This window comes from Papaver somniferum, unplaced genomic scaffold, assembly GCF_003573695.1.
Source record: "Papaver somniferum cultivar HN1 unplaced genomic scaffold, ASM357369v1 unplaced-scaffold_22, whole genome shotgun sequence".
Classification (NCBI taxonomy): Eukaryota; Viridiplantae; Streptophyta; class Magnoliopsida; order Ranunculales; family Papaveraceae; genus Papaver; species Papaver somniferum.
Window position 1 is genome coordinate 4,200,537 of NW_020632152.1, and position 10,078 is coordinate 4,210,614.

Below are 10,078 nucleotides of genomic sequence, written 5' to 3' on the forward strand. Positions count from 1 at the left end.
CACCCACTACTTCTTGCCGCCATTAACTTCCCTGCTTTCTGACACTTCCTTATAATGGGCATGTTTCACGCCGCACGTTGTAAACCGCCAGAACAATATGCTGATGAGCATCCCCCAATTTGTGACATGTTTGATGTCTCGAGTGTTTTCGTGGAAAACGTGTAGCAGATTGCTATATGTGGAAAGTCAAAGTCAGGAGACTTGCCACAGGAGAATAACATGTGATGCTATTAGGCTTGTCTTGGATGGTCGCCTAAGACTTGACACAGGCTTATCAATTTTGTGGTGAATTTGGAAGCTGAGATTGTAACTCATGAGAAAGGGTGGCCATTGATTATGGCCACACTCTGTTAGCGTCTGATAATAACACAATGGCGCCATCGGAACTTTCCAATGGAGTAGTGGCATATTTAGCGCATGCCAGTGGCACAATGGAATGGTTGGCATAGTTAGCGCATGCCGGTGGCACGGTGGTGCAAGTAGCGCCTGGCGTAGCCATGGTGGTTAGATTTTGGCACATTGGTGTTAGACCCAAATATGGCTTGGCAACATTAGTTCCAGTTGCCACATCAATCCCAATGCTCTAGGTAGCATTACTTGGCTTGGTTTGCGTAACAACTTTACCTAAATTCGGTTTGGCATGCTGAAACCCTAATTAGTGCGTGTGGCATGTGTTCACGGCACGGTGATGTTTTTGTGCAAACGGTGCCATAGCCATGCCAAAGGAACTATAGCAAGGCCATAATATGGAAACGACAACATGATCAAAGGTTTCTATGAGTGGCTATGGTATGTCGCCATTCTTAGGGTTTCCTAGGTCCCGCATGGCTCGTGGCATGTGGTGGGTGAAAAGGCGGGGGTCTAACAACACCATCCAATATTTCGCTTAGCAATCTGTATGGACTAACTCCGAAATACTTTGCTAGAGAATTAATTAGACAGTTAGACTCAATCTAGATAAAAACATCTCAATGAGTTATTATCTCAATCTCTCGATTTGATTTCTACTCAAGCTAAAATCAATAGCGAGTCTTTATCAAAGAGAGATAACTTGGACGGTACCAAAGACCAATGTCCAAGGATCAATCAACTACAATCAACAACCAAAAGTTGGATTAGAGAAGTTGATGATTACGAATGCACAACCTGTATCATTTCTATTATATAAAATATAATGCGGAAAAGAAATAACACAGACACCAGAAGTTTTGTTAACGAGGAAACCGCAAATGAAGAAAACCCTCGGGACCTAGTCCAAATTGAATACACACTGTATTAAGCCGCTACAGACACTAGCCTACTCCAAGCTAAATTCGGACTAATCTATAGTTGAACCCCTACCAATATCCCACTAATACAAAGTACAGTTGTACTCTTTCGCCTCTAATCCCAGCATGACACTGCGTACTTGATTCCCTTTGCTGATCTCACCCAGAACAAAGAGTTGCTGCAACCCAAAATCGCAGACTTGATAATAAATGAATCTGTCTCACACAGAAAAGTCCATCGAAAGGATAAATCTGTCTCCCACAGATAAACCCTAGGTTTTGTTCCGTCTTTAGATATAAAATCAAGTTAACAGGAACCAATTGATAATCCAAACTTTTATTCCCGAAGAACAACCTAGATTAATCAATCACCTCTCTATAATCCTTCCTGACTACACAAGCGGATTGTCGAGGAATCACAAACAGTGAGACGAATATGTTTGTGACTTCTTTATCTTGCCTATCGGAGAACTCTCACGATCTCAAGCTAATCAATCGATTGTACTCGTACGATAGAAGATGCAAGATCAGATCACACAACTATGGTAAAAGTAGTATCGGTCTGGCTTCACAATCCCAATGAAGTCTTTAAGTCGTTAACTCGAGTTTAGAGAAGAAAATCAAGAGTTAATGGAGATCGACTCTAGCGAGAGCACTAGTAGCTCACAGACGTGTGAGGATTAGGTTTACTCAATGTTATATGTCTCCTTTATATAGCCTTCAAATCAGGGTTTTGCCATAGGTACAAAGCAATCTCTATTCACCGTTAGATGAAAACCAGATTCAGATTCAAGCCAATATCTCTCAAGCGTTAGATCGAAAGACATTGCTTGTCACACACACTTGGGTACTGATTTAATTTCAAATGTTGTTGTAGATAGTGGTGAAAACGGGGTTCTTTTCGAACTTGTGAAGGTAACTCTTTTTTTTTAAGATTTAAACAAATAAATAAATGAAGGAAATTAATAGTAATGTCAAGATTTTAGAAAGATTAAGGCTCAGGATTCACTATTACTTCAAGTTGATTGGTTATAAATAATATTTCAGAAATTATTATTAAGCTCTTTTTCTTATTAAATCACTTTTTAATTTAAAAGGTGTCCAAATATTAAGTTGTAATCCTTAAGCATGATTTATCAAAGAATATATTCTAAGCATAAAACATCAAACTGATTCACAAATAATTAAGAAAACCATTTTATCCCTTTTTTTAAATATTTTTATCCAAGTGAATTAAATAAAATAAATAATTAACTAAATTATGAATAAAAATATTACCAATCAAACATGAGTGAATAGATCCTCCATTGCCTCAATCACCAGGTATTTTATCCGCTCATCATGTTGGAAAACCTCTCAAAATATTTCATTGATGCTCAAAAGTGTTTTTCAATGAAGAGAAAGACAAGAAAATGATATAAAACAGGATTCTGCGACCCACAGAAGGCGTCCAAGTCAACGACAGAGCTGAAGTGCTGTTGTCGTTGGGAAACTACGACCCACAGATGACAGTCGATGTCACTGTTGATAAACGATGGTCTTGGAGAGTCTGTTCTTCACGTTCTTCCTCCTCTCAGCAGCAGCAGCAGCAGTAGCAGAGCCAGAATCTCTGCAACTTGGATTTTCTTGCTCTGTAGTGCTCTAAACCTCTCCCAATTCTCTTTAAACTTTGCTAGCTGACCCAAAGAGCCTTTATATACTGTTTAATGCCTTCAAATCTTCACAATAACTCCCAGAAATATCCATTAACGTCGGGAATATTTTCTTTGTATTTCATGCAGGATATGGGATTTTCTTCCCTGTTTAACTCTTCTACGCGTCTCTGGATTGTCTTAAATTGTTCGTATAATATCATGAGAGGATATCTTCCCAAATATCCTCTCTCAATCTTCGCACAGCTTCCGTATAACATAATCTTCTAAAATATCTCGGTCCCCTGTTTACTTCCAAACTCGGATTTCAAGCCCATCCCAACCGTTTCTACCGATTGAATCTCTCTGAAATCCCTCCAACAATCCGACCCAAAATCAACAGCATCTGCATTAAGTATTCCCGCCAAAACCAAATTCAAACAAAGAAGATGACCTCCCCCTATCCAGTTCAGGGGTGCGAATAGCAAGTGGTCACCCCTTATCAAGTGGGTGCTCCTTATCCAAAGTAGAGAGTCCGAATAACAAATGTCCTCCGGGGATGCTCCACATAATTTTTCGAGCCGATTTTTCCAAAATTATTTATTTCCAAAAAAATACCTACAAACACATAAAACACCATAATAAGGACGAAAACGAGTACTAACAAAATACACAAAAGAGATGAAAATAGACACATAAATGCGTCTATCAGGTACACGTTTACTGGGTTTGAGAAAACCATTCCCAAACGAGTACACGTATGTTGGTTCAACATGATAAACCGAAAGGTCAACCATATGAGCATCTCATATTAATCATGTTATTCTTCACCATAACTAGTTCAATTGACTCAAATGAACTAGTTAAGAGTTGTTCAATTGCTATGAGATCTTATGTAACTACACAAGAAAAAATTGAAACAAAGATGATTCGATTCGATTAGAATCGTCTCATGAACATTATAGACACGGTTTGCATAAAGCATTTCTTAATAATTAATGTTCCATGTTCAGAGCACATCTTTAGATCATAACCTCTTAAGCTCACAAACAAGTTCGCAGACTTAAGATAATCGGTTGAGTTTTCCAAACTCAGCAGAAATTCTCGGGTCGAGAACTTCCGCCAGTTCGCGGACTGGGTTCGCGGACTGAGTTCGCTGACTTAACACACAAACGAGTTATGGAAATCCCAGCAGAAATTCTCGGTCGAGAACATCTGTCAGTTCGCAGACTTGGCAAGCCAATTCCACAATCCTAATGATTTCTCTTGATCAACAAAGATCGAAAACTTCGGTTCAAGGAATACATGGTTATATAATCTAAACTCTCATTTCAATCATTGAAACATTCTCAGAGGGAGATATTCAGTCGTGAAGAACAACAGACCTTTCTCGTCAGAGCAATTTCCAAAGTGATTGAAACTTTCATGACTTTCGTCACTAGGTGAAGATAAACCCGATCAAAGCGGAACGCTTTACCAACACATGATTTTGAGTAAAATATAAGCAATGAATACTCAACTCGAAATATCAAGTGTATATGATCTAGTCTATATAGCATACGACTTTTATTTCACAAGAAGTAGAAGAAGAATAGATATACTTTCGAGTGATAGATAAGTTCAAGTCTTCACATACCTTTTTGTTGATGAAGTTCCACGGTTCCTTGGTGTAGATCTTAGTCGTTGTCGTTGAATCACCATGAATTCCTTGAGCTCAACTACACTTTTCCTATCCTAGTCCAAGACTTAGCTAATATGCTAGAAATCAAGACTTTATAGTTTTGATCACTAACATTGACAAACATGCTTGATATAGCAACGCATGCGAGGTTGACCGAGCTATTCTCTAAAAATCTCCCCTTTGTCAATTTTAGTGACAAAACTATTAATACATATGGAATACAAAAAAGATAAACTTTAGTGGATCCTATTCCATAGTCCAATCTTCAACGTTCCTTGAAATCTTCGTCCTTCCAAGTACTCCAATGATCCCAAAGGTTGTAAGTTAAGTGTCACCGTTGTTGAAGATCCGTAGCTATAACAATGAGAGAAATCAAGATTTTCGATCATTATTATGCAGTGTCATAGTATTATTATGAACATCAAAGTCCAATTGCATCACGAATTTAACAATAATACTATGGTGATATGTATCACTCCCCCTTAGTCAATAATCCATCTCGATCATGGAAACCACTCCCCCTTACACAATGATCCGAAAACCATATGTATTTGTAGTGTGACCTACAATATTTCTCCCCCTTTTTGTCAATAAAATTGGCAAAGGTACAAGAACGGGTTCATAATGAAATTTCCACAAGAGACATTTCATGACCAAAAGAAAGACAACATATCATCTTAATTTAGATGCAATCTTATTGCCGAAGCTAACAACATTCAACAAGGAGCTTTAAGACGCAAGATAATCCCTTTAAAATTCCAAAGCCGCACTCCCCGCAAGATATTACCATTAAGAACAAGTTCAAAAGAAATCTCCCCCATTTGATGTCATTCCCAAAGTAACAACAAGAGCGACCTTTAGTTTCGAAAGAAAAGAAGTATTTTTATTTGGACACCAAAAACCATGTGAATGATTTTTTATATCCAAAACTCAACCAAAATACTCACAAGTAAACCCATGAATATTCTAATTGGAATACGCAATTAAATCAAAACCACAAAAGTGATTAATTTAATTGAAAGTGCTCAACATAAGTAAACTCACAGAGCAACATGCTACGACTAAGTTAATCATATGGAGGTGACTAAATTAACCGTTCAAGTACTCAACATAAGGAATACGTGACTACATTAACCAATAAAACATGATAGTGTAGCCCGTTCATATACTCAACACAAGAACTTGTGGAATATATGAAAACTCAATTAGATTAATTACAATAGATCCTATAATTAATCTAATTGGAATACAAAAAAATAACCAAACTAATCACCGAGGTAATCAATTTAATTATTTTGGGCTCAACATAAGAGATTATGGAACCCCGAACAAAGATTATCATAAGACATGACAACCTTAACCGTACTGTACATGTACTCAACATAATAAAGAACACTTATGGAGTACAAAACTAAATAACCAAGGGTGATTAATTTAGTTCATGATGTTCAACATATAGCATCTTACGGAACAACCAACAAAGCCAAGGTTAATCGACTTAGTTGTAAGGTGCTCAACATAAGACACACAATGGAGCCTTCACGGTAAAACATAATAAAATGGATCAATGAAGATCAATACCGTGGATAACATACAAGGATCTATTCTATCTTTGCATCATTATACGCATAATAACATAATAGACTTTATCCTTGTCACACAAAAGATTTAATCCTATTTTCCATCAATTACATGATTGCATAGACATAACTTTTGTATATGTCAAAAGTCCATTCGTCGTTTCATCAAATACTAATTCATGGACGACTTTATTTTTGACCGCAATATGGGACCTTCAAGTTCACGGACGCAAACAATACATATCCCAAAAAAATATTGCAATATAACAAACTAAGAAAATACTGCAATAATCATCATCCTCCAAATATTTTTAGATTTTAAAGCAATAAACCTAAAAAATAAACATAAAAAGATGAAACAAAAATAGCTATGTGTAGTCACAATCTTCGCTATTCAAAGCACTAGTTATTCTTCCATCTAATCCAAAAAGAAGACATACTAGGTATTGTAGATCTTTCTTAAGAAATCATTGATAATGGGATCGTTCAACTCCTCCAAATCTTCAGAAACATCAGTTAACTCACTAAGTTCCCTTTTTAGGTCACCAAAGGTATTCTTGGTTAGAGACAACCTTTGTTCATAGTGAGTTATTTCTTCCACAGAGGAGAAGATTCGAGATTTTAAATCATTTCGCTTATTGATGAAGTCTTTCACCATTTCTCTAAAAAGTTATCAGCACGACACACAGAAAAGAGACAGTTAGAGGAAGAATCTTTTCTCTTGATTGTAGACTTCTTCTTTATCATCCTTGAGGAAGTGATTCCTTTGCACAGGTGTACGTTGACTGCTTCTACTGCATTACTTTTAGAAGAACTTCTAGTTACATGAGCCATGAAAACGTAAAAGAGGAAAGAAGAAGATAAGATGATTTATAAATGTCAAACCCTAATCTTTGACAGAATCTTCCATAGTTTAAAGATCCACAATCAATAATGTTAGCAGAAAATATTCTTTACAAATATAGATACATACTTGAGCCACAAGATGCATAGCCTCAACTTCTCAAGCTAAGGATGAGGATGCAGGCGTCTCCGAGCTTAATCAAAGACAAACTGAGCCAGATGCTCCCCTTGCTTGTCAAGGTTTGTTGTATGAACATATTTCCTCCTTCTGTTTCTGGAAACCTTGGTTTTGCACGACCTTTGATTATCCAGATTCAGCTTTTGCATGTTCTCTTGTATTTTAGAAATTCTTTTGTTCCTCTGCTTGAACCTCCAATACAAGTTTTGAACATGATTAGCATTTCCGCAAAACGAACAAGTCGGTGATCCATCAGACTTTGTCTTTCCAAGAAACTTAGGAACAGTGTTGACGGTACCTGCAGTCTTGCTTTTAAATCCTAAACCATTAGTGTTTCCAAAGGATTTCTGACCAAATAACAGTGCTGAGATTTTATCAGAACTTCCAGACAATCGTTGAAGATCATCTTTGAGAGTATTGATCATTAAGACAATCTATCTCAAGATCTTTCACTTGGATCAGTGATTCTAGCTTCTTCAATGAAGCTCTTAATTGAAGATTTTATTGAAGGACCTCTTTATTCAAGAATTCAAAAATCTCTGTGTCAGACTCAATCTTTGAATCAGACTTTGAGCATGTGGATGTTTCTTCCGTAAGAGCTGTGATTTTGTCACATCCAATAGATGCATTTAAAGCTTTGACAGATAGAGATTTTTCTTCCATAGAATCATTAGAAACAACATTTGACCATAGATGTTTGCCAGACTAAAACTCTCTTTTACAAAGTCTTTGATACTTTCTGTTATCCATGGTTTATTAAACCGATTACCAATAGAAGAACACTCATCAACCCATGACAAGTTTGAGGATTTACTTGTTTCGGAAACAAAATTGAATGCAAAGGTAGAAACAAAACCTGGATCATGAAATAACACTTTTCCACTAGAGGTATTCATGGAAAAAGTGTTCTTATTGTTTTTAACTCCTGGTGAAGCGTCAATTGAGACATTAAGGTCCATATAGTCAGATCGCTACAAACACAGACTGGTGAGGTCTTTAACGTGTTTGCCTGCTCTGATACCAATTGAAAAAGCTGGGGTCTAACAACACCACCCAATATTTCTCTTAGCAATCTGTATGGACTAAATCCGAAATACTTTGCTAGAGTATCAATTAGACAGTCAGACTCAACCTAGATAAAAAGTATCTCGAGGAGTTATTATCTCAATCTCTCGATTTGATTTCTACTCAAGCTAAAATAAATAGCGAGTCTTTATCAAAGAGAGATAACTTGGACGGTACCAAAGACCAATGTCCAAGGATCAATCAACTACAATCAACAACCAAAATTTGGATTAGAGAAGTTGATGATTACGAACGCACAACCTGTATATATAAAATATAATGCGGAAAAGAAATAACACAGACACCAGAAGTTTTGTCGAGGAAACCGCAAATGCAGAAATACCCCGAGACCTAGTCCAGATTGAATACACACTGTATTAAGCCGCTACAAACACTAGCCTACTCCAAGCTAACTTCGGACTGATCTATAGTTGAACCCCTACCAATCTCCCACTGATACAAGGTACAATTGTAGTCCTACGCCTCTGATCCCAACAGGACACTGCGTACTTGATTTCCTTTGCTGATCTCACCCACAACAAAGAGTTGCTGCAACCCAAAATCACACACTTGATAATAAAAAAATTTGTCTCACACAGAAAAGTCTATCGAAAGGATAAATCTGTCTCCCACAGATAAACCCTAGGTTTTGTTCCGTCTTTAGATATAAAATCAAGTTAACAGGAACCAATTGATAATCCAGACTTCTATTCCCGAAGAACAGCCTAGATTAATCAATCACCTCTATATAATCCGTCCTGACTACACAAGCGGATTGTCGAGGAATCACAAACAGTGAGACGAATATGTTTGTGACTTCTTTATCTTGCCTATCGGAGAAATATCACGATCTCAAGCCAATCAATCGATTGTACTCGTACGATAGAAGATACAAGATCAGATCACACAACTACGATAAAAGTAGCATCGGTCTAGCTTCACAATCCCAATGAAGTCTTTAAGTCGTTAACTCGAGTTTAGAGAAGAAACTCAAGATTTAATGGAGATCGACTATAGCGAGAGCACTAGTATCACACAGACGTGCGGGGATTAGGTTTTCTCAATGCTAGATGGCTCATTTATATAGCCTTTAAATTAAGGTTTTTCCTTAGGTACAAAGCAAACTCTATTCACCTTTAGATGAAAACCTGATTTAGATTGAAGACAATATCTCTCAACCGTTAAATCGAAAGACATAGATTGTCACACACACCTGGGTACATGTTTACTGGGTTTGAGAAAACCATGCCCAAACGAGTACACGTATGTTGGTTCAACATGATAACCCAAAAGGTCAACCATATGAGCATCTCATATTAATCATGTTCTTCTTCACCATAACTAGTTCAATTGACTCAAATTGTTCTCTGCAACTCGGGAACATGAAGTTGGAATCGCTAGTAATCGCGGATAAGCATGCCACGGTGAATCTGTACCCGGGCCCTGTACACACCGCCGTGGCTATTGAATCTTGTTCAGAGATGTTTTTTGCTGGTAGTGACCCAGATTTAGATGCTCAAGTAGAATTTTGAGCATTCCAATCAGGAATTCAATCACTACTAATTGGTCTCTTTATTTATGCATCAATGACCATAAATGCATTCGCCATAGTTCCAGCATTACGGCAAACCCGTGTCAAATATATAGCGGATTTGGGCGCTCTAGCCAAAACGAATCCTATTTTGGCTATTACCTTTTCCATTATTTTTAGGGGGTCTCTTTCTGCGAGTTGCAACACAGCAAGTAAGTGCCTTCATCCCTCTCCTTTCAGACCTTCAAAGGGGCAGATGGGCCTTCGCCGTTAGGAGTAGGTGCTTGTGCTAGGCGAATGC